Source organism: Hylaeus volcanicus, chromosome 8 (genome assembly GCF_026283585.1).
Source record: "Hylaeus volcanicus isolate JK05 chromosome 8, UHH_iyHylVolc1.0_haploid, whole genome shotgun sequence".
NCBI classification, from domain to species: Eukaryota; Metazoa; Arthropoda; class Insecta; order Hymenoptera; family Colletidae; genus Hylaeus; species Hylaeus volcanicus.
The window spans coordinates 12123511-12150593 of record NC_071983.1 but is presented as its reverse complement, the minus strand read 5'-3'; the positions used below and the strand labels follow the sequence as shown (position 1 = coordinate 12150593).

Below are 27083 nucleotides of genomic sequence, written 5' to 3'. Positions count from 1 at the left end.
GATTAACAGCGACACAACGTGGCAACGTAGCCTTTACGGGAAACCGGCATTGGCGATTGTTATTTCCCAACACCATCGTTTAAAATGACGACGAAAGCTTTTCCGTCAGGTTGCGTTTCAGTGGAATATAGAGGGTGTTTTAGGATCAAAGCTACCACCAGGCTCGAGGCAACTTGACAAGTATTAATAAACCGTAACTGTCGAGTAAACATAAAGAGTAACTGTAAAACTACTTGTGTGTGGGGCTTTGTTTTCGAGGGAAACTATTTTGAATATTTGTCTAGCTGTGTTCGATTCGATACGATTTGTCCGAGTGTCTGTCCATTACAGGTTATTTCTACTTATGACGTTATTTGTGAATGAATATTCATGTCGGTTTAGATTTTTCCTCTAATTGATACGTTTACACTTATGTAACAAATAAAACACTATGTTAGGTGTTATTATGATTAAAATTAAAGAAAACATAGCCATTTTTATTTTTCATTTGTTGATTTCAAATAATTATACTCTATGAAAGAATTTTCTTTAATTATTGTATTGATTTACACATACAAAGTAATACACCTATTTTAGGTTTTATTTTGATGGAAAAATCGATATTTAGCTTGATACTTCAATTTAAAAGGGAGAAAACTTCACAAGAACTCAGCTTCGACATTTAAAGAAGAAATGAAACGATAATAATCCAAAACAATTTTGGCACCGAAACAACAGGAAATCTTCATTAAAATGAAAGATTAGCAATCGTATAGTCCTCTGTTATCCGGAACCATTGGCAGTATCTAAATACCGTATACTAAATTTAAAACATTATCCATTAAACACTGTATCGACAGATTCCATCGAATGTTGATATTCTTAACGTAGGAACATTTCCTGTCGTAAAATATGAAAACAACGTGCAAAATATTAATTTTTCCATATTCTTGTCTCGATTCGCCCCCTCCCCCGTGCGCAGCAATGACGAGAATTTGCACAATTACTATTTTACAAAATTTTACAATTTTATTAAAGTAATTCGCAATTACACTTCGCAAAGATATTGTTGTGTCTCTGGAAAAAAATATGGCCGAGAAAATATAGATCTCATTAAAGCATGCAACACGTTCCACTACCAATCTTCATGTAGCAAGGAGTTATAGCATGTTCTACTTCTCAGAAACATCTTGTATAAAACCATGGTTGCAAATTCTCGCCCCAAAGTATACCAACTGAAACTATTTAAAGCGTACGACGTACATGAATTTACAACTAATAAGTTGCTCTCGGAAAGTAATCATTTTCAAAGGCTTCGTTGTAATAGAAAATTAATCCGATAAATCGGAATAAAGTTTAATATTCAAGTACATTGTGTTATAAATTTTCTATATGCGATGCTCGTAATCAAAATTCAAGAATTTGCTCAAGATTTAAATACATATCTTAATTGAAAACAAAACGTGATTTTACAAGACAAGTATGAAGCTAATGAATAAATTTTGTTGTTAAAATATTTTTTCCGAAAGAGGTTTTAATAGAATTTTAATATTTAATAAGACAGAAATGGTATAAATACATTACTATGGTATTACATATTTTAAGATTTAATGAAGCACAAACATATTTCCTTTATTCCAAATGACAGTACACATAATTACAATAAAACGTGAAGAAATTATGTCATTCATGAAAAAAAAAAATTCTTGGAGCCCTTTTAGGAAAACTAATACAATTAAGGAAACAGTAAAGTGAATCGAAACGTTCCATGAATATTAAACGTTGCTTTTACTGCTATAATTTATTTGCAGTGGTATATGGGGTATTGTTAGAGGACGTGACTCTTCGTTCACGACTTCCGAGTGAATAGGCTAGTGAGTTTATGCGAGATCGTAAACACTTTCGCAAGAGTTTTGTCACCGGAATGGAAATGTATCGACCCGAACCATCACTTTTTGCCGGTAGAACCCTGGAAGGTGGTGTGACAGCCAATAGGAGAATTAATTTACACGTTCTACCAATGCAAGGCGTGACAGAGCTTTCCTCGTGCTCCATTTCATCTCGCGAAAGATTGTACAGGGTGTGGAAAAAGTATTTCCTATGTCGTTCAGGGACAAATTTGTGAATCTGATTTGTTGGAAATTGTTGGAAAGGGCTTGGGGATATTTCATTTGAACGTTAAAAGTTATGGTCAAATTATTGTAGTATTTATAATATATTATATACAAACATATCTTTAATATTATACACAAGGATGCATGTTGTTTGTTACTGTCGAAAAATGTATTTACTATAATAACTTTAGCTAGGATAAATCTGTGCTGACAGTTCAATTAATAATTCATTTAATATAAATATTTGAGCTCCTGAAGTTTCTTTTTGTAAGGAAGTAAGTATAGGTTTAACTGCAATTTTACTTTTAAAATTAAGATTCTATGAGAAACGTATCGTAGGAAAAGAGGAAGATAAATTCTGAAAGTGGTAGTGAGTCGCATTAGGTTAAACATTTTAGTATTGTATATATATAAATATCAAATAATATGTTCTCTTCCTCAATTTTTCTTATCATAATAAACATTGTATGAATCTGTATAATTCAAATCTATTTCATCTATTCATCTATTTCTATTTTACGTAAAGATTCTTTATTTTCAGTTTGTCTGTTCATACAGCATGAATATTTACCATCAATCAATTCTTAAATTAAAATTATATACTAAATGTATTGTAGGGAGAAAGCAAAAATCGATCCATTATACTATAAAAATAAAACAAAGTCTCCCAATAAATATAATATAACAAAAATAACGGAAACATTGTTCACAGTATCTATTTTCAATGCGTGTACCAAACAACCACATTGGACATTTAGTACAATCAACAAAAATTCTCAAATGTAAGCATTCTTTCTAACTTAAAAGGTGATGTTCTTTCTCAGCACGTGCTTCTCTTACAAGGTTCACCTAACGCGTGGCATCTAGATTATTGCAATCTACGCAATATGAATAATAAATGGGATTACGTCCAAGTTCAGTCAGAGTATTTTCATAACTTCAATGGCCTGCATGGTACACGTGTACGACACGAGTGGGATCGTTTGAAAATGTCTCTACCTTAATGGCGATGATCGTTGAGCGTCGATAAATCGTTAAGAATAAAACGATCTCAATTCGAGGTCGACCGTCCATGCGAAGCTTACAATAGTCGTAAAAGGGAGACCTAATGAATTATTTTTCCCACGATGCACTGCGCTAATTCCGATGCGATCGAAGTGACGTACTGCAAGGGCATAGTAAATTATTTTCGTTCGGAGATACGATTCAGAACGCAAGTGACGTTAAATAATTTCGTAATGTTCAGGAACGTCTATTTCTGAAGGTCACCGTGTATTTCAAGATTGAACCGTGTCGAACGGAAAAGCGGGATTCTCCGCAGTTTTCGTATTTCTGTGTAAAGATGCTTTCAATTCTTTTGTCAGTAGAACAATTCATCGAGTATTCTACAGAAATTCCAGTATTTTTCTATGAAAATGGTGGTTATTTTATTTAAAGTTGATTTTTTAACTCGCATAAAGCTGAACTTTGTTTGATATATCAAAAACGTATTTTATAATAAATAATTTCGGATAAAATGTAACAGACATGTAAGACAAAGTGAGTCCTTACGATGACCCTTCTTTATTTAATTGGATGTAATTTAACATAAAAGTAGAGAAACAGTATGTCAAAAATGTAATATATAACTTTGATTCCTTGATATTTTCCTATTTCTATGCAAATATGTTTTTATTGATTCGTTTCTACATCTAGCAATGCTGAGAAATGTAGATTTCCTAATCTAAATAAAGCTAATTTTTTAAAAATATTTAACAAAACTAGGTTTCTACCAGAAATACTTCGGTCTAATGTATGTAATATAAATTAAAACAACGATCTACATAACATTTTTCTTCAATTATTAAAGAAATATTATATTTATTTATTTAGTTAGATGTACATTAACTGATTACTCATCAATTATTAAAGAAATATTATATTTATTTATTTAGTTAGATGTAACCGATTTTGATGCTAATAAATTTTTGTATTTCTATACAAACTCTCTTCATTTATTTATAAATAAAGAAGCTATATGCACAATAATAAATACTACGTTTTGATGTATGTAAACACTCAATATATATACTCAGGAGCTAAATCATTTCAAAAAGTCCAGGGCTCTTCTAGTCACATGGAAAATGTGATGGAAGTGATGAGTGAAGTTAAATTGCAAAATGAAATTGAAACTGAAATTAAATTTAATGACGGGTGAAATTAAATTTCAAAACGAAATTGCAGCTGAAATTAAGTTTAATGACGAGTGAAATTGAAATTGAAATGAAACTTAATGACCACTGAAATTGAATGTAATAACTAGGCACGTTTTTAAATTTTGTTTGAATTACTCTTTATATTCTCTTTACCAGAGAACGAAAAATATTTTTCAAATATAAATTTTGTATTTCCTGGTACGAAGAATTCGTTATTTTTTCGTCCGAGAGAATGGAGCATGAAACACGTAAAGTTCGATACGAAACATGCAAAATAATGAGAACAAAAAAAAAACGTTACACTGGCTCAGAATTGTCAATTGAAATGTTGTTTATTTTTGTGTTGTCCAAACAACTCTGAATTCTATTTCCAACCAACTGACAGATGTTGTTCTTTTAAAAGGAAATATGATATAGAATGTTTGTCGTAGACGGATTTTACCAATACTATGCGTTTTGTTACTCCAAGCCAGAAACATTTCAAGTTCAAGTTGATAATAGTCACTGCCGATTGAATAGTCTTAAATACGAACAATTTATATTTGGGTTTACATATATTAAATTAAATGACTATATGCCGAAATTAAATTGAATTAAATTAAATTCGTGAACTGAACTGTATAAATAAATATATTTAGTATATTATTGGTCATCCGTGGATGTTAAACGAAATAATTTATCTGTAAACAAGTACCAGTACAAAGAAGAATATTTATTACAACTTTCGTGTAAAAACAAATTATCACACGTGATAGTATCAGTAGACAACTTTTAAATACTATACAATTTATGTTCGAGAGTTAATTGAACCCACACGAGTCGATAAAGAGTCATGATCAAACCGTGGATGTTCATGCACTTATGGCAAGTGAAAACATGGGAAAATATTTATTATCATAAACATATGAAATATATAATATAAATAAATGTATAAAAAATATGAACAATAAAATGCGTTACAGTGTTCTAAAGATACGGCAGACATTAATTTAAATTTATAGAAATTCAATTTGCATCAACGTCCGCAGCGTAAACACGCCACAAGAACCAAACTGCGTTACTACCACGACAGAGGAAAACTAAAACACGTTGAGAAATACAGTATGTAAATTTCAAGCTTGATTCGGTGTTTTACTGCTTCTGCAAAGATGGACCGATACATAGGTAATGCGGCGCGATAACATAGATAACGATACGAGAAGACAGCCGTACGAATCTCACATGTAAGTAAAGCGCATAATGAATGAGTGGCATGAGCACGCGAAATAGAGACCTCCAGCTGGAGAGTGAATCAAAGGTAGTCATTATTGCCCTCGCTATGCTCGAGCTCCGTGCTTCGCGGTCAAATTGGTGTGGGAGGTGGCGCGTTATAAAGGGGTGCTTCACACGTACGCTATAAAAGAATAATGGAAGTTCCTTTCGAAAGAACGAAGCCTGTTCGCAATAACTCGCAATCAAGATATTAGGAGATAGAGGCGAAGACGAGGTATATTTTAAGTGACTGAGACCAAGTGCCTTCGAGACTCTCCCGTCGCGGTAACCTGAGGGGGTGAATCCCGTTGACCTCGATTTCGTAGCACACACACAAGGGTCCCTTAATCACCCTTGACCCGTTTCCACGCGAAATTGTGCATACCACCTTTTCCAATCTTCCGCCTCTACATCCACAATGATTCTTTAGAGAAGGCGTCGGGGGCGTCCCTTGAGCGTTACCTCAGGGTTTCAACCCGGTGGATATAGAGAGGCGTCGCACGGCACCCCCCAAAAATCGAGCAACCCCTAACCAAAATCCCCTAAGATCCGTAGAGAAGACTTTCTGATGAAACGAAAAGAAAAATGAAAATTGTGCAATTGCGTAGTTTCGGTAGTTTAAAGCAGTGATGGGCAACATCGTAATCGCAAATACGAATACAATTGTAATCGAATGTTTTCGTGTTGTGATTACGATTACGATTGTAATCGCATCTTTCCGAGTTGCGATTACGAATACGACCGTATTTTTAAAGGTTTATTACAGCCATAGAAATTCTTTACCTCAAAACCGACATCAGATTCGCGTTCCTCACATTAAAAAACTTAGAAAACCATGCTTTTGTCAAAATACAAAATTTTAGAAAAGTTACCCTATCTAGGATCTGTTCTATGGGCACGAATTTTATTTGAAAATTTTTCATTTTTGATTTCGACGAATGTATGGTTTTCTAAGTTTTTTTGGGGCGAGGAACACGAATCTGAAGGCGGTTTTGAGATAATGTATTTCTATGGCTGTAAACCTTTAAAAATACGGTCGTAATCGCAGAAAAGTTTGGGAATACGATTTCAATCGTAATCGCAAATTATTCTGCGATTACGATTGTAATCGTCTTCGTAATTACAACTCGGAAACATGCGATTACAATCGTAATCGTAATCACAACGATTTTGCCCAACACTGGTTTAAACGATACGTTGTTCCACATACAGTAGTACACTGTATTAGATTTCCACTAAAAATAGTATAACTATGTTTAAGTAATTTATGGTAAGTCGAAATATGCGAGAATGTATAGATGCATAAATGCAAAAGTATATCAACAATGAAATACGTATTACACTGTCTAGAAGATAAGTAACAATCATTTAAATCTCAATCACTTTTGTTGATTTTATAAGGTATGCTTAATCCGTGTGCATTCGTATAATGCGCATGTTTTTTGGACCGTTTTGGGGAATTGGCGAATATCTTTGTTTATTCCAATTAGTTACGTTCCATGATAAAGACGTATGAATACATATTCTATTTATCTGTGAAATTAAGTTACGTGAGTTTTATGTGAATTAAGTATTAAGAATAAAGTGTTTAAAGTATCGTTTAGCTCCCTTTATGTGTTATGATTGCATTGTTCAAGTTTGTCAAAAAATCCTGACAAATAACTCATCGAAAGAGTTATTAATTAAAAGTATCTCTTACAATTTCAAATAATTATATTCTGTGAACAAATTTTTTTTAATTAATTCATATTACGATTTATTCGTTAGAAATATTACGATTGAAGATAATATAAATAGAGGTCCAATTTAGACAAGCTTTCTGTATATATAACTTCGCGATTGCTCGTAAAACGATGAGTCGTGGTCAGGGTTTTCCTATAGGAAATATGTATAGGTGTATACACTCGATCAGAAAATGTGTCAGCGACCACCTCGATCCGATGTCCTCCTTCGCCATGTTCATATCCGTCTCCTGAGAAGCTGCGTGTCCCGTTTCCCATGAAACTGATCGCCATCCCATTGGATGACCACCGATCGGCGGATTTATTTGCGAACGGCACAGATCGTTCGTCTAAGATCTTCTGAATTATGTATCAGATCGTCCTATAAATAATGTGAATTTCTCCGTGGGGACAGCCACGCTGTGATAAAATTTACGAGTATCAGGTGAGACGGTCACTTCTCTGCTAGATAGCCCCCAAATGAAAAGGCAACGGTTTGAAATCTAAAAGGAAATACAATTCTTGGGAAAAGAAACAAAAATAACGCCGGATTGGTTCTGACTGGAATTCTTTTACAATTTTATTAGCTATTTTTATATTATAGGGACACTCTTTCGAACAAATGCTGTTTTAACTTTTAGAGCTCCATGTGCAAACATTCTTTGCTACAAGTATATCTACTCAAGAATATCAATATACCTAGTGAAGAACATATTTGTATTTATATTTGTATTTGTCTAAGGATTTTGTTATCGTTTTCTTTCAATAATTTATCAGTACAAGTAATGCTTTTGTTGTCAAATCGAGCTTTAAGGTTATCGTTATATTCAGAACAAAATTCTGTTTCCTCTCATCATCATGAATATTTAATTAACCAGATGTTTATATTTGCATGCAATACTAGAGATGATCAAATACTCGTGCTACAAAATTTTAATTGACATCAATGAATACCAAATTATTGTTCACAAGGTCTTTTGTATTTCTCAAAATATTGGAAAGGACAAACTACCTTTTTGTCTGTTTCTTCGTTTGGTTATTCTATCGAATAACTTCGTTCTATATCCATTACGTAATAGTTTTCTTTTATGTTCATTCGCGTGTAAGAAATCCCACTAGACATTATATATAATTATGATCTTTTCAAAAAGATCTTAAATATATGTAGATTTAAATGTTGAAGTTTTCACGAAATTGTTCTTATGCCACTGTAATATTAAGGAATTTGAACTTTTCAGTTTCTTAATTTGATAAATTCTCTGGAGCAAATTTTCAGTAATTTTCATATATATTAAAGTACATGTATAAAAATACTTCAAAGATATGTAAATATAAAAACAAATATGAATACAAATGTGAGTATAAGTATAAATACAAAAATAAATACGAGTATATATGCAAATATCAATTAAATATATCTATATAAGTTCAATACATCCATTACATGAGACATCAATTCTTTGCATTGTAGTGGCATTGCTTAAGTTTCTATGGAACATAATTTGATAATCCGGCATTTGTTTATGTTTGGCATGTCCTTTAAAAATCGCTGTAGAAACGGTTGTGTTTCACGTGTGAAAAGTTTGGGGTTTTCCCAAAAGAACAAGGACACCGTTCTTTCGTTTGAAATTCAGCCTGGTGAAACTTTGTCAGTTTAATAAAGAGTAACGTATGCGGAAGTTAACGGTGCTGGAATTGGACAAACGGTACGCCGAAGGTCTTTCCTTCGAGATTAAAAATTTTCAGAGTGCCGTTAGGTTCGCGTTTTTCTTGTTACCTTTTTCCCCTCCGTCTCTGCGATATTAAGAACATTCATGACGATGTTGCCGGCCGAGTAGAAAAGAAATCCTGCGTTCTCGTTGCTTCTTTCGTAGTTTTCATTGCAACGCGGCTAGAATAAACATCTTCGTCTTACAGTTCTTGTCAAGCCGTTTTGTTTCGCCACTGGAAGTGAAAGCAACGAGCAAAGTGTTTTACAACACGATGTCGAATATTAAAAACCTAAAAGGATTTTTAATCGGGAGATTGATTTTCATCGTAGAGTAACAACCATTAGCAGGATTATTTTAACATTTAATTGCAATTTTTGTTGTGATCTTAATTATGAATTCGTTGTTTAACTTGTCCCATTTTGAAAGATTAGTTAGCACAGTCTCAGTAAAATAGCTCTAGAGAGCTTCGAGAAAATATTTGGCGTGGAAATTAATTCTATGTCTTTTCAAGTATTTAGTATTTATTTATAAAAATCATACGTCATTTAATCTTCCCTTTGTCATATATTTCAACAGAGATCAGGATTTTATATGAAGCAAAGAACAAATTTCTCTTTCATCACGAAAACCACTTGGATATATTTTTTATTTATATTCTGATAGCAAAATCCATTTTACTTTAGCACGTGCATGTCGTTATGAAGACCAACTCGAGTCGATTTTACAAAATAAATTCCTTTATCGAACTCCATTATAAAAGAAAGATTGTTTTCATTAAAACTAGTTTCAGTTACCCTTGACAGTAATGTGTGTATTATGGAAAGAAATAGATTAAATAATAAAAATTGTACAAATTTCACACGAACGTGTTTGATAAATAATTAATCTCTCCCATTTTCGTAAAATTCACATTTTCAAGGAACGATCTAATAAACATCTTCAAACTTCTTACATCATTAGTTATTTGTTGAGATAAACTCAAGATTACGTAAGATAAACACAAAGAATACGTACTATTTTCTATGGTGTACATGTATAGATGGTAGTTTCATACTAAAGTAATCTGTAATTAAAAATACCCTTGAAATTTGCATAAATATCCGCACTTTACTTAAAAGGGTTAACGTTCACCATGAACAATTTGGTTGGAGCAGATGACTGAGCAGATTTGTCTCGTAAATGATTTCAGAGTTTCGAGCATAAACATCGAGCTTGCATGGACCTCGACTGACCGGTCTTAATGCAAGGACTGCGACGAGCATCTAGTACAGCCGGAGAGGGTGAGTCTATTATTCATCTATCGTTCAATTTTTCCTTATAGCAGCATTCAACGAAAGTAGGGATGGAGTGGAACATATCCCGCGTACCTTCTTATGTACGAGAACTGCATTTAGAAAATGAACCTGGGATAGTAAATTCACTGATACACGTGGGCGAGAGTAATGAATATCATTCGCTGTGATTCAGGGGTCATTTTAGACCCATGGGAATATTTAAAATACTAGACTAGAACATGGGAATACTATATTTGGAAAATGAACTTTAAATGGCAAAGTGTCTGGTACTCCTGTATAGGAGTAATGAATATTATTCACCTTGGACCCTGCGTCATTATATACTCCGGAAAATATCTTTTAAATTTATAATCGATTAACAAACTGTAGATATTTATGTACATTCATATTTGTACACATTCAGACAAAAAATTGAGATTGAAACGAAAGTGTCTTATCTGCTAAACAGTGTTACATATATTTTATCATTGATATTTCGTTTATTTTTTTCATTTATGCGCTCATACATTCACAGACTCTTAATTAATATTAAACGCCTTTTTTGGTCAACGATATCGTCAGATCGCTTGTTAATCAGTTCAATACTGTTGATATTCTGAGCAGAGTTTCTATGGTACGCAAAGTACTTCTTTCTTGAGTTCAATTTTTCTTCTGGAACTTTTTCACGGAGATTGACAAAAATGATTGCTTGAAGAGGACACAATTAGGGGTTGAAACGGTGAATAAAACTACTTTCAAAAAAAAAGTTATTGCCTATTGTAAACAATTTTTTCATTCATATTTTTCTTTAATTTTTTACATCATAGACGTTCCCGATCTTCTTTGTGTACCTCCTGAATACATAATATACATAAATGAAATAACAAGTATTTAATGAAATCATTACATGCACAATATACATTATATTATGTGGATACAGTGTATACGATAAAATGTATTGTATATAAATACATACATACATAAATATATAAATCATTTTATGTACAATATACACTGGATATTTATATTACGTGCATAAAATAATTAAATATTAAGTTTCACTTACTTATATGACAGCTCTTTGCTCGAATAGCATTAATATTATAGCATATAAATGTAAATTAGAATGAAGTGTATTTAAAACAAAAATGAATACGAATAGAATCGTATAAACTATTATTCAGTTACATTCTTGAAATTCAATTACTACTGCAATAATAAGGTTCGCCCAGTTGTACGAAACAGCTACTATACAAGCAAACAAAGCTCAATTCTCTCATGGCGTTCTGATGTAATAATCAATTGTAATCAATTTCATTTCACAGATAACTTTCGTGGATCTTCTTCGTTTCTCATTTTTTCTCCCGCATTGCCATCTCTTGTACAACACCAAACTAACTTCATAACAATTACGTTTGTAGGTTTTTCGAAGTTGGTTTAAAAGTGAGAGTTGAAAAGCAACGAAAATGTTCCATTCCTCTGAGCACTGGACTCGAGACTGATTTCTATTTCTCCTCGCAATATATTGCATTTGCACAAATTTTAGGAAGCTCAAGAATTACTTGCGTGAGTTGAGGACTTATCAAGAGCAGTTTCACGAGAAATTTCGCTGAGAACGCCTAAAGTCTCGAAGTAAGCGTCTTTGTCCGTTCTTCTTGCACTTGGAAAGTCGCGAATAAGGAATTTCAGTCTCGGTGCGACCCCGTTCCGTAGAGATAGATACCAAAGACGTTCGATTCACATTCTCCTAGTGACGAAGCAATCTTCTTCCTGACACTTTCGCGGGCAAACGCTTTCGTTTGAAGCGGTAATTGGATGAAATCGCAGCAGAAATTACAGGAACGTTTTATAAGTCGAAGAATCCAACGATGTCAGCCAATAATGTCCTTCGATCCTTTTTAACGATTCTTGGGTCCTTCGGGTAATTCTTAACTCCTTAGAGATAACTATGCTTTTAAATCAGGCGCAGTGTAACGGAAATTAATAAGAAATACCTACACTTGGAATGCTTTGCAGCAATCATTCATTTTATTATTTTAGTTTTTATTAGTTTTAATTAAAATCTATGAGTAATGCCAAATTTCGTATTAAATTTCGCGAAGATTTTAAATGTATGGTCTAATTGACAATTGTTTGTGAGTAAAACTATATAATAAAAAAGATTTCGAATTATTTGTTAGATTTTTAACTTTTAGTAAGGTGAAACGTATTTTGGGTCTTCGTTATAATTTTGAATCTCGAATATATGATTTCAAAATTATCGCCTACATATAGTAATGAATTCCTTTCTAAATAAAACTTACAATTTATATTACATTTTTTATTAGATCTTTATAAGAGTCTCGTCGGAGCATTAACGAGGTTTGCTTAATAAAAATGAGTTCAAATATGACCTTATTCGGACTACTGGAATGGTTTTTGAAAAGAAAATTTAATTTTGAATATCTAAAAGTAATCCGAATAAGGTCGTGTTTGGGCTCATTTTCATCAGCTAAATCTTACCAATTCATTGATAAGACTTAAATAAATATATAATTAAAAATATAAAAATTTCAATGTTTATTGATAGATAAAATTTTGCTCTGCTGATGTAAAAATTACTTAAAATTCTCTTTTGAAAGTGGGAATTACCAAGGAATTTTGAAAAGAAGAATACTGGAAATATTGAAACAATCGTGTGTTTATCATTCGATCGTTAGGCAATCAGAACATCAGGAAGTACGCACGCTTCCAAGGGTTAATTGATCAGTCAGATTAGCAATCGGAGCATCTAGGGTTCATACTGCAAACAGCAAGTCAGAAGCAATCGGACCTCTATTAATCATTATGGTCTGCTAACATCCAAAGCACTCGGATTTGAGTTAGGTTAACTAGACTGGATTACGTAGTTGTCTTACAGATAGCGTTAAAAAAAGGATTTCAAGCTTTACTATTTATTGAATCAATCGTAATTAAAAAAAAATAGTCGATCTGCGTAGATCAACAAATAAATATTTTCAAAGTTAGGTGTGATTTTTCTTTAAGAAAATTTGTTTCTTCATCAAACACTGAGTATATACTTAAATATTGCAGATGCTTAATAATAATAATTCTGTTGTATATACTATCTTTTATTCAATATGTCTAAAAAAAAATATTACAAAAGAATTATTAGGATACTTTATTCAGGTTTCAGTAAAACGTCTTAAAATTGCTTGATACTAAAATCATTTTCAATAACAGTAAAGATTTTTGAAACTAAATGTCAGGTGAATAAATTGTAAATATAAAAATTTATTTTGTATTAGAATCGACCTGTATAACTATGAATGAATGACTTTCGAGTATAGGTCATTGTATTCGTTTTGAAATGTTCTATCAGAATGTGTAAAGAAACTACATCAATTAATTAATTAATTAATTAAAAAAAAAAAAGAAAAAAAACAGAGTCGACCTTCATATCTCCTCCACACTTTCACCGATAAAAAAAGTTATTGGGACAACGGTACATGCCCTTCGAAATGAAGCAAGTCTTGTCCGACACTTGTTTATTTCTATCGCTAAAAGTATGCGAATTATTCAGGTGGCATGTTTCAAATGCCTCACTCTGTATAATAATTTTTTTCAAATTACACATTTGCTACGGCGAAGACGATTGTTTTATTTACTTTATAAACGATCGAATTCGAAAAATGACCGATGAAAATTAGGTCATCGTTTCCGACGATGGCCAGTGGTGTTTGGCAATGCCAGTCGAATTTTCGTCGATGGTAAACGTGACATTCAGATCGTGGCTCGCATCCAGGCCAATCACGCCTTGCAGAAGAATTAGCTAGTTTCAAGAACAACCACACGAAACTCCCCCCCCCCCCCTCTTCGTCCGCTATCCCTACCCGGTTCGTCCATTTTTTTCTTTCGTTTCCTGTTTTTTGCGATCCAAGATGAATTCCCGACAGGCTGCCGAAACGAGCAGGTTTTTCCACGAAATACACGTTGGCAACGAGCTCTGTCGAATCGAGACGAGTCGACTGGTGATAATGACTCCTGCAACTCGTCTTGCTTTCGTTTCTTTCCCCCTTGGTCCTACAGTCTGAGATGAAAATATACACACTACAGGCTATGATATATATTTGCATGCTGTTAAACGAATTCTTATCGTGGAAGTTATAAAAGAAATTCGTATCGCTGAAGTCGTAGAAATTTATATTATTAAAATTAATGGATGTAGCGTAGGGATCGTTCAAGAAATTTGTATTCGTGCGATTCATTTTTAATATCGAAGACAGTCTATGCAGAATGTGCTGATTGTAATTAGGTACAATAGCTAGCCTGATGCTAAATTGAACGATTTCTTAAAGCATAGACTATTCAAGATATTAGTAGAATTCGTTTATAAAAGTCATTAAATACAAAAGGGTTCGTTTATTAGGACATTTCTTAAAAGTATTCACAGCGCAATACTTTCGTCGACCTTCTTATAATTGTTCCTTCGCGTCGGACGGATCATGCTCCCCACCCGTTGAGATACTCTGTTTCTCAATATTGAACGCGCGCTTGAGCTAAGTCTATCGCGACGGGGAAGCTCTTAACGCTACGAGTTGAAAATAATATACTAATAACTATCCTCAAAACGAGAATCTATTGCCTATTACTTAATCGGGTGTAAGCGATGTTTTATACATTTTATATACACATATATACATTCCAACAATAATGTACTGTAATCACATTTTTGTTGTAATGCATAACGTACAATATACAACATAATAACAATGATGAGCAAAACTCTAGGCTTCGAATAAATCTGAAGTTCGTCGATTTGTTTGTCTCGTTTCCTTCTTTGGAAAATCTTCAAAAGAAAAAACGAGACAAACATATCGACAAACTTCAGATTTATTCGAAGCCTAAAGTTTTGACCATTTCTGCATAATAAATACGAATTCTTAATAAATACGAGTTTTTAAACGTTTGTATTCAATCGTAAATAAATTACGAAATAAAGACGACGATTTCTACGGATTTTAGACAAACCACGTATAGGAGCCGTTACGTCAGTCGTAATTTTCGCATGTGAAGATCGTTGAGCATATTGCAAAGCCAACGTTGCGTAATGAATTTATAAAATTAGACAGCGGAATACGCGGGAAGTGCGTCGTGAATTGAAATATATGGAAATGAAGATAAACTGGCTACGATCCATTCATTACAAAACCAACAACAAACGAGCTGTTTGGATGAACGGTTCGTTTTTACAAAGGAATATATCACCGTTGATAGTTTTCCTGCCGAGACGTACCACCTATGTAGTTAGAAAAATAACAATAAAAATAAATGTACGTGTGCTGATCGCGCATTGTTCTAGTTCTGACGCAAACTCTACAGCTCTAGGCACATCAATTGTTTATGAATCGTGATGATGAGGAAGGTAAAGCATGCAAAGAATTTAATTAATTTAGTAATGAATAAAAATAAACATTGAATATGAAAATTAATAAGTTAAATTTCCTGTCTTGGTCCTCTAACAAATAAGTTTTTATTCCATCTGAATTTTATATAAAAATACTTTTCTTGAATGCAATATTTATTATTCATTCTATATTAACCTCATTTCAAGGCCTCTGCAGAAACATATTACAAACATAATTTGATAGATTTTAGTGGGTACAAAATGAACTGATTACTACTATTTTAACTATAACTATATACTTTATTCACAACACAAGGTTTCATACATCTCGACTGGGCGCCCATTAACCGGCAACTGCTTCATAAAACATCGGCACCGATAAATGACGATCGGTGGCGCGTTCGCATCTACATTGTCCCGAATCTTTCTCTTTCATAATTCATATTCAATTTATAACAGTGAAAAGCATAAACACATGAAACGAACTATTTACAAATTTACAGAAAGTTCATCAGAGACACTCTTAATCTTTATTTTACTCATCATCGCATAATTTTAGGTTTTATTTTGTTCTGTGATGCCACACATCAGTTCTGAATCATGCATTTAATTTATTCATCATTAAAGTACGAATATTTATCCATGCTCTTAAAAAACACAAAGGTATTAGGTAATCATTTCCTCTTTTTATTCCTAATACATATAATAAAATATAACAATATTTTCTATAGATCTGCTATGTATTACGTAATTAATTAATTCCTCGTTAAAGTTCAAGTATTATCCATCCCTTTAAAAAAGACAAACTGTTTATCAAAGGTGCAAGATACTTATTTTATCCGTTTCTCGTATTAATTTTCTCGCGTTTGTTCGTTTGAGTGGACTTCGAATGAAAGACAACGCAATTGCTTGTAAAAACTTTAATTCACGGGCTTCGAGTTAAGACTGACGACGATAATGTTTAATTAAAATTCAACGGATATTCCGTCTGACCTTTTAGCGAGAACTTGATCACGGGAACTCTTTTTCATTCACGGGGACTCGTAATTTCACGCCCACGTTCAATTTATAACGCCTACGAGGCTTTCAGCTATATTCCGTCACCACCAGCGCGAGACCAAAAGCCTTTTTGTAGCTTTTTAATCCGTTGAAGTGTAAGTAGCCGTGCCTCGCCTCGCCTTGAGTTAGACTCGGTGTACCTGTCAAAGAATATTTGCAACTGTAACATTTGCTCCCTTCCCTGAATACTTTGGAAATTGTGTCTTCTATTCACGCTACTTGAAAAACAAAAATTAGAGTGAAAAAAGTAACGACCATGTTACGTTTATTTGAGACGCGACATCGAATCCATTTATGCAAAATAATAATACGTTTTCCAGTTTTAAGGAACGAGAAACAAATATTTTCAACCCTTGACTACCTTTCCCGTGAGAAAATATAATATTAATTATTTTCTTACATTTATTTGATCGAGAAAATCTGATTGTTATTTTAAATCGTGCGAAATTTAATGATAGGCACAGATTCGAAGTTATGTATTCGGATCCCCTTCAAGGGTCACATAAAATCATTTAATAAAATCATTAGGTGTAGAAATTATTTCTCTGCCTTCACATTTAAATATTTATAACTTCAGTTTAAATAGAAATATTTACCCACTATTTTGTTACATTAAAGTATTAACTATTAATTATTAAAGTATTAAGGGTCACATATGTTAAAATAATCGTCGATTTTTCAGTGAAGAAAAAGTAATAAATCAAATAAAACAATACACTTTCTTTTTTACAATGGAACGAAATGAGACACTGAAATATATTTCTAGACTCATTTGTATCTTACTAATAACAATCTTACTAATAATAAATTTAAACTATGAAACTACTCGTGAAAAAACTCGAGACTCGTTTACCTTCAATTTCTCATCATTTCTCTTTCACTTTTTGATAAAATTATTTCTTCAAACGAAACGAAGTACACGAAGACTTCAATTACTAAAATTTATAGATCCGGTGGATGAGACGCCGGGACATAATTTTAGGATCCATTACACAGAGACGGTTAGTGTGAACATTCTCTCAAGGAAAAGATACTTCGAAAGCAGCATAAAATGCAGGATGGGAAGTTTCGAGCGTCAGAGAATGAAAAGTTTGCCTCGTGTAATTCAGATCCCCTGTTTTCTCCGAAAATATTCATAGTGTCGTATTCTGCGCTCCGCTCGCGCAATAAAAGAACGGAAACAGTTGTTAGATTGCACGAACTTCCCAGTTTTGAATTCGTCACAATATTCTGCTTCGTCTCGAATCTAGGATCATTTGCATTTTGGTGTTAGAAAGTAATTTTACTGTCTAAGGTTGTGAAAGGTTCGCAGTCGAAAGTAGGATTTATTACGAACTATGCTCATAAGCTCTACATTTTTATTTTCTAAACATGGCAAGCCTCACGTTTAAATTTCAATATAACTCCATGAAAGTCTGAAGCATCTTCGCTCTTCTTAACTTCAGCGATTACTATACGTGAAGGAATTCCGTTGGCGCCGAGAGCAGATCTACTCTACAAGATTAATAGTGCAATCAAACGAACATTTTCATTACCGTTTTATCACATTACGCGTACAATTGAAACATTTCCTACTTAATTCTCCTTTTCACGAATAATGCAAGAAGTCGTACGGTACCGTGCGCTAATGTCTCTGAAAGGGAGAAAACGGTGGGTTTTGTTGAAAAGCAAAGGAATTTTAATTACAGCCCCGAATCGAAACATGCACTTCTCTATTTCAGTGCGGCCACCATTTGCATTCCGCTGTGCTGTTTGAATTCTAAACCCTTTTCTCGTCCAGTGGAGCGCGTTATGCGCACGCGTGTATAGGGAATAAAGTGGGTGGCTCTAGCAACATTATTTCGCAGGACATTTGGCACAGGTGCGCTGACCTATCGATGCGACTCTGGTTTGTGTACCGTTCGTGCATCCTCGCTTTTCCCCTGTCGCGTCTTTCTATTCGGTACGCTTCGGAGCTCGGCTTACGCTTGTTTTTCCATCGTTTCGCACACAACCACTCATCGCGCTGATTTTGAATCCTCTTACAGTCTTCTACCTTATAAGCTTTTTATTACTCTGAATAGAAATTCCAATGTTCTATCCTTCTAAATGTTTATTTCTATTATTTAAACTAGTCGTAGAAATTTGTATAAAGTTCGTTAAACATTTGTGACAGTATTAACAACGAAGTGGCGCTGTGATGTCGATAAAAATGAATAAACATGACCGTATTCGGAATACTTTCATTTATACGTGTTTGCTGTACGATTCTCGTTTTATTGTTACTCAAAATAATTTAGTTGGACCGTATGAGGTCGTGTTTGGACTAATTTTTATTGTGAAAACTTCAACCATTCGTTGACTACATTTTCAAGAAGATATAACGAAACAAAAAATATACATGTCGAATCGAGTAATCTCCTCCTTTTCGAAGTCGGTTAAAAATTAAATGAAAATAAATAAATAAAAATGAAATGAGGATTGATATTCTTTAGAAGAAGCCCATTGATTTCGTTAAGAATGCATTCTTTAGTTAAGAAATCGAATATGTTATACATTTTAGCGGTTCGAACCTTTCACACGAAATTTTTCAAACCATTCAACGAAAAACTACCTTCTTTTTCGAAAAGCTGTTTTGGTATTACGAACAAACGTCACTTCGTTGGATCGCAGTTTAAATTCGCATGGGAAATGTACACGCTGCGCTTTGACTTTGATCCATTGTTCGCTGTGTTTTTCAATTTGCCATTTTACAAATAAAAACATTGACGAAACGCTTGTTCTATTATTTTCTGCTTACTTTAGGATTTGAATTGCTAAATAATAGCAACAACAATAATAATACTTCAATAACTGTACAATAAATTCTGTACAATAAACGTCATTCGCCAACATTCTGTAGCTATCAAAATATGACGAAAGTTTACATGATTATGAATTCCATCATTTACGTGAATTATTATTATTATTACTATTCATACGAGGGTGTTTGAGACACGTACAGAAGTAATAGCAAATGATTCAATGTCTATTTCTGTACACTTATCTGCCTTCTACAACAACGTAATTCTTCGTCACCTCGCGCTAATATACTAATTCAAAACGATAGTTGACAATCAAATATAAACAGATACGCACGTTTCCTTAACAGTTCTTAATATTACTGTTAAACTCATTTACACGAGATATATTTCTTTTTCATATAAAAACTCGTTTTATATTTTTACAACTGAATGTCTCAGATGTACCATAAAAATATGAAAGGAAAAATATATTTTGCTGCAAAAAACTCGCAAAATAACTTCAGTTCTTGTTTTTTACGGAAGAAGGACACTTTCGAAACTTTTATAGAAACCAATAAATTCTTCGCTCGACACCATCGAACTTTTATTCAAAATATTCGTTGTTAACCTATCGAAGAACCGGCGCGGTACAGTTATGTACAGTATTGTACAGTTATTGGAGTTGCGGAGATCGGCTCTGGACAGAATTCGTATTCAGAATTTTCGGGGGAGGGGGGGGAGGGGGGAGGGGTGTGTGTGTGTGATACCATTGATCAAGGTTTCGCGTGACAGAATTCTATCAAGAAAACGCATTTTATGGACAAAAAGATGAATTTCCGTCGCGTCGCGAACATGGCTCGCGTCCTATTTTTATAGATTCGCGGGGCGGCAAATAATTCGGTCAGCGTGTACCGGCGTAAGAAGTCGCGGAAAATTTTGAAACGGAAGAGCGATGTTCCTCGAAATAACGATGGGGAGAAACTACCGACTTCTTACTCGTCGCTGGGAGGGACAAAACGTTTCCACGCGGTTGCAAGAACGAAATTCCGGATGAACTTGGAATCGTATTTTCGTCCCCACCCTGTGGGAACTATTCGCGACGTAAGCATAAAAATCCGAACCTAGAGATAAAGTTTCGAGAGACACGCCCGGTACAGCCGAGGAAAAACTCTTTTTCCGCGGCGCAGGGCACGAAGAGGATGAACCATAAGAGGACTTTACTATTCGTGGGAAATAACACCGCTGAGAACATTTCTTCACGGATTATGCTGGGCTTCCGTTTGTCAAGATGCTTTTTTTCGGTAACTTGGTAGGGAAACGTCAATTATTATACGGACAAAAGTACCAAGGAAGTTCAAGAACGATATGAATTTTTGAACAGAAAATATTAGGTTGTTCTTGCGGAAATAATTATAGGGTATTCTAGGGAACATAGGATTATAAATCTACATACTTCTGTGGCTCTTTAAACAGGAATTGTGAGAAAATGAATGACAGTGAACGTTACCAAATATATTTTCTGACACGTGTTAAATGTATACAATTGTTGGCTACATACATAGAACAACACGAAATATTCTTTAAGTAATTAATAATTAATTGAAAATACTTGAATCTTATTTGTATCAAAATTTATTTGTGATTATTGAAGAATAAATTTAATCCTTCAATCAGAAAATGTGATATATTTAACGTAAGAAATATTATTTTAAACGGCTCTTTTCTGTAATATATTATGTTTTATCAGACATCACCAGTTACCACAGAAATATCGTTTAAAAAAAGAATAGATCGTATATGACATTTATTCTTTTAAGAAATGAATTATTTTCCAGTTGAATTTATAATATTAAAGTTCACGTGCCCGTAATATGATACGCAAATAACTTGAGCTACTTAAAGAATATTTTTCCATTCGGTGAGGAAAAATTCATAGTAAAATAATAAAATCTAATATCAACTCCAGAACATGATTTTTATTTTCATCCGATTCCTTTCGTGTTTAACTGTCACAATTAGCAACCTTATTTTCAAATTTGTCCTGTTTAAGGGAAGAAGGAACATCAAATAGTGTAACGTAACGATATTTTAACCATGCATCGGATTCGTTTTTCGAACGAAAAGGTAGAACAAAGCTGCCGTTGCATTTTATCATTCGGGGAATGTTGGCCTTCTTTTTTTGTCTTTCCCTTTTTATCGGTTCATCCTTTATTCCAATCACAGGCCGCCGCATACGCGTCCCAGTTCTTTTCTCCGCCATTCAGGGTTCCTTCGATTCGAGCGAAATGTTTCAGAAGCAATTTTTCCCTGATGCACGAAATCACGGTTCGTTTAAAGCATCGCGGAACGTGTAATCAGGCATCCCTCGTTCGCGCCTAATTAATACTCGTTTCTAACTCCTGCGGCGCAGGTTGTACCCAGCGGGATCAAGCCTGAATTTTCACTGAACTCTTCAGTTTTATTTTTGGTTGCTGGATCCCTTTCCACCGCGCTTTGCCGCCACTTTCTAAACCTCTCGAGACTCACTGCACGTTACGATATATGTAAACTTTAAGATTAGTGTTTACTCCGGGATAATTAATTTTTTTAAATAGAAAATACTCCTCGTTCACAAATGATTATGTTTGAGATTGTTATCCCACTGATACCTATTTAAAAGTATTGGAAATTAAAAGGCTTCGAAGTTTAAAGTAATGTTCTTCTTGTAGAAAACATATTTTTTATTTTAAAGAAATCACATTTATCAAAAATAAAGTTGGATCGTTATCCCAGTAGATGGACCGAAACGTATAAAAGTGAATTTATTGTCCGATCTGTTCTTGTTAATTATTTGAGAACGTTAAAGAAAGTTGCTGGCTCTTTCTTAATTTAACACGACAATATAATGTCTATTGTTATTTATGTCACTTAGAACTAATGCAACAAGAAACTTCAAAATAATATTTTCATCCTCGAATGCTTAATATTTTCTATCAAATAATTATCTTTATTCTAAAAATCATTGAATAGATGTTGGTATAGAATGTGAATAAATATTATTATTATAATTATTAAAATTCAGATAAATATCCTAATCTTTTAACTCGATTACATTAACTACATCTCAGATATTTCGAGTCACTTGAAGTATATTTTTTTATTTGGTGAGAAAAATCTAGAACCACATAATAAAATTCAATACTAAATGCAAGATATAGTTTTTATTTTTATTTAATTTATTTCGCGTTCAATTACCACAATTATAAACTCCATCTCGAAATTTTTCTTTCAGGAGAGAAAATACTTCTCTTTACTTCTACTTCTACCCCATTATGCAACGAGTAATTTACTTTTGTTATGACCATAATAATATTGACAGAAAAGTTATAAAACGGTTAAATAAGTTCACGAGCTGGGTAACAGGATTAAAGTACCGTGTCATAACGGTCAGGAGAATTTCAGTTCGAAATCCTTTCGCGATGAAACTTTCTGCAATTATTAAGGTATTAATTTACTTTTTAAGCCGCTTTAGGTTTCGTTCCCCTAGCAATTGCAAGAAGGTGAAATTAAATTCTGTGACAGTTTAATGTCACGGTTGAGAACCTTCGAATTGAACAATATTCGTCCAGCAACGTGATTCGACTCGAGCTTATATGAAAGGAACAATTTATGGAAATATTGATTTCTGGAAAAGAGACACAACGTATCCAAATCCTGCATTCTTTTTAATTTTGATATTACAGAAAACATCACAGGGAGATAATGTTTTTTGGGAGATTAAACAGGTAAAATTCCACTTTCTTTTATAAAAATATAACGAAAGTTCCTTGTGGTAATTGATGGTTATTTTAGAATTGGTAAATTTAAATATACACCTAAACATATGAAGAAGGAATTAAATTCTACGGTAGTTTAATATCACAGCAAAACATTTTCGAATTAAGCAATAATTAATTACCCGCATGACGGTTAAAACCAATTAGTATAAAAATAATAATTTATAGAAATTTTGATTTCTGGAAGAAGAAACGAAGTTTCCAAATTCGTTCTGTGTTTTCTATATTCTTTATTTCTTTTTTTGAATTTGCTCTTTCAAGTCATTACAGGGGAGGAATATTTTTTAGATTAAACAGATAAAGTTCCACCTTCTTTTCTAGAAATGAAAGTTCCTTTTGGCTATTCATTGCTATTTCGAAGTCGCCGAATTGTAAAGCGCACTTAAACGTGTGAAAATCGATGCAAATAGATTCCGAATTCTAAATTTCCTCGACAACTGTTGCGACCGAGTTCCGACGTCTCCAATTCTCATCTCGAACGGGAAATTATCCCACGGGATGACATTTATCGATTTCACGGAGATATTATTATTCCGCGTATTCCCGTAAACCCCGGCGCAGGTATTCTGGTTGTAAATAGAACTTGGATCGGTTCGGGTCGTCACGTTTGTCGAATTCAGTTCCAAAAATGAACGTTCAAGGCTGATTGTGAGAAAGGAGGATACCAAGTGAACGGAGTAAGGTCGCAGGTTACGCTTGACGGACAATATTAGGACACCGAAGCATTCTGAAATTGATAGGCTGCGTGTTACGTCACGAATTGATTATAAAACTACACGAGTTATTTTTACAAAAACGATCAAGGTGCACTTACTTAAATATAAATCAATATTACATATAAAAATAGTTAGAAACAAGTCACTGCAAGAAAATACTACCTACTAATTGCAAAAAAGTGCACTATGCTTTCATGTCTTTTTAGTTTAAAACTGTTATATTTGTATTTTGGTTGAGGCTGAGGTGCCTGATACAGAAATACTAAGCTTTTTGCACCATTAGACAATCGGATACAATTTTAAAATTCGATACTACTAGGGTATTTTAAAACTGAATCTAGTAACTTCGTTTTTCCGCATTCTTTTATATATTTTGTATTGTTCTCTAAATTCCACGAAAGAACATAGTTTTCCCTTCCTTAGTAACCCTTCCAAACCTTACGGCAACATGTGTGTACGTGATATCTGAAGTTAAAGCCTTTAGTACGATTCTACTCGTATCGCACTCTTGTCACTTATCTAAAACGAACCTTATCCCTTTAAAAATATTTTCAATCAACTCTCACAATCTCCAATGTCCTCTAAGCTCCTGTTTATAAAGGACGGGAAGCAGAACACCTGAAACGCGAATATTTTCTGGGACACGCCAACGTCCAATGTAAAGGGCAGCCAGTGTAGATATTAAAAGTTGTCCCGCGAATTTGCATAAAGTCACGAAACTTTGGTTTTACGGATGAATGTCTACGGAACTGGAACGTGGCCGGGACGAACGAGGATGAGGACCTTGGGGTACCCGTTTTCCTACCGCGTTCTTCTTCTTGTTTCTGTTCTCAGAATTTCTTTTGTACGTCTGCCTTTGTTACCGATCGTACGAGTCGTTATTCTGTGGGCTCGTTTGCACGAAACGCGGGAGGACATCCGACAGGGGGGAAGGGGATGAATTCAACTCCATTCGACAATTTATTCTGTTCCACGCTGTACCTAGGGAAGGTAATTATGCAAGTGTCTTCGTGGGAACGCTTGGAGGCGGTGGATATTATTTTTTTTTTAATGCATATTGATCTGTTTTGTTGTAAAGATGGTGAAATTGGAGGAGAGAATTTGTTCTTAAATGTAATTTAAATTGTTTAGTTGGTGTTTTCAGGAAATTTACACGAGCACACTTACCATAGTCAGTATTCTTTATAGTTGGAGCTTCTTTTATTATTATGTTGAAAGGCTTCATTGGATATTGTTTTAAAACGGTTTATTAAGTTTAGCAAATGATAGAAGAATATATGCAGTGGGTTCCTAACGTTTGGACACGTGGGGAATAATGGATAGCTATATTTAATTTATAGGAGAAGAGTAATTCGTGTTATTGATATATCTTAAATGCTCAAGCTTTCGCTATTCAAGGGAATAATGAATTAACAAAGTGACAAACTAGAATAATTTATTGGAGGTATGGTTGTTCTAAGATTCTTGTATGAGAGTTTCAAAGGTATTATCTTCTTCACAATATAAAATATCGAATCTCCTGATTTGACATTATTATCCTATATTTAAAAGAACTTCAGTCTTCTACTAAAGTCTAGAACTAAAGTCTTCAAAAGGAAAACGTACAGTTATTCATTGTAATAATAAGTTTCTTAATACTGATGCGCATCGAATATTATAATACAATGTGAGCATGAAAAGGTTAAAGAACACTTTTCCGCTTTACACTTTTCCACTTTTGCAATTTATACTTTACACTTGACACTTTACACTCTACACTTTACACCTTTTATATCTAAAGATCTTATTTCACGTTCGCAGCCATTAGCTCGCTATTATTCGTGACAAAGTATTGTTCTCTCGAAACATTTCTCGAAACATACATTAAAAAAAAAAATATATATATATATATATATATACATGTCGAATTGAGTAACCTCCTCCTTTTCGAAGCCGGTTAAAACCATTGGTATAATAATCTGAAACTTTAAATTGAATATTTGCAATGCATATAGTAACATAATTAAGTTTAATATTCTCATCTCTAAATTTAAATTTGGTTTTAAAGAATATCTGTTGCAATTTTTTGATTTTTGTAAAACATACGAGTAATTTGTAAGAATTGTAAACATTATTTTAAGCAAATCTTAAAGAGAATTAAAGATTACATAAAAAAATTAAGCAAAATTTATCTTCATGTTCTCTAATAAAGACTTAATTAATTAACATGTTAGTTTCTTCGAATTCTTAGCAATTACTCAAGCAACAATTTACTCAGCAAATAACTCAAACACAATTCTGTTATTTTGTATTTTTAACTTATTTTTACTGACTTATTTTTGAATTTATTAAAATATTTATCACCAGTAACCACTCTTTCTAGGTATGCTTAAATAAAAATTAGAAAGGGTTGTAATGGAGAATTAGTATTAAGCACAATTACGTATACATCACGCTAAGCTTTCCCTTAATCTCTTGCATTTCACAACCTTCTCATATATATAATTATACATATTATCATATACATAAATATTCATGTTTTCTTTCTTACAGCTCACTTTATTTCTTTCAACGCACAGCCTTCATTAATCCACACAAGCACACGTATCTTTGTGTCACCAAATAAAGTCATTATTGTAATGTAAAACTGTGGCTATACATCAAACCAAGGCCACTCTGCATAGATTGAAAGTTCCTTTACGATCGCCAACTTACAATGCCACTTTGGCTACTATAACGTGTAACTGGCGTAATTGTAACTACACTTCTATGACTGTATTAGGAGTAATTGATATTCGTGTTACCCACAGTAACCTAGAATTTTTAACATACACCTCTGTTTCAAACAACTCTCTAGAGCATGTTGAATCTTTAAATTCGATGGAAAAATTGTTTCTGTACGTTAAAACTTTTCGTTTGTTACTGAAGTAAACGAAATCAATACCATGGAGGCTTAGGAACAATTTTTTAGTATTTGTATTGGGAAGTGAAGCCATTTAAACAAAACTAACAAAAAATGACAGAAATTTCTTCATTTATTTTGGAATTCCATCCTTTTGGTATCAAAAGGACCAACAAAAGTTATCCCTTGAGGAAATTCGAGCTTCGATCTATGTAGAT

At 33.4% G+C, this 27083-nt stretch overlaps 1 protein-coding gene across 6 annotated transcripts in view; it reads left to right on the top strand.

Annotated features, from left to right (window-relative positions):
• LOC128881613 (heparan sulfate glucosamine 3-O-sulfotransferase 1) overlaps positions 1–27083 on the top strand; it is a 210376-nt gene that overhangs the window by 101806 nt on the left and 81487 nt on the right. For all 6 annotated transcript variants that reach the window (XR_008458121.1, XR_008458119.1, XR_008458120.1 and 3 more), the window contains one exon: positions 10162–10252. The gene's annotated coding sequence lies outside the window, so the exon portion shown is untranslated. The remainder of the gene's footprint in view (positions 1–10161; positions 10253–27083) is intronic.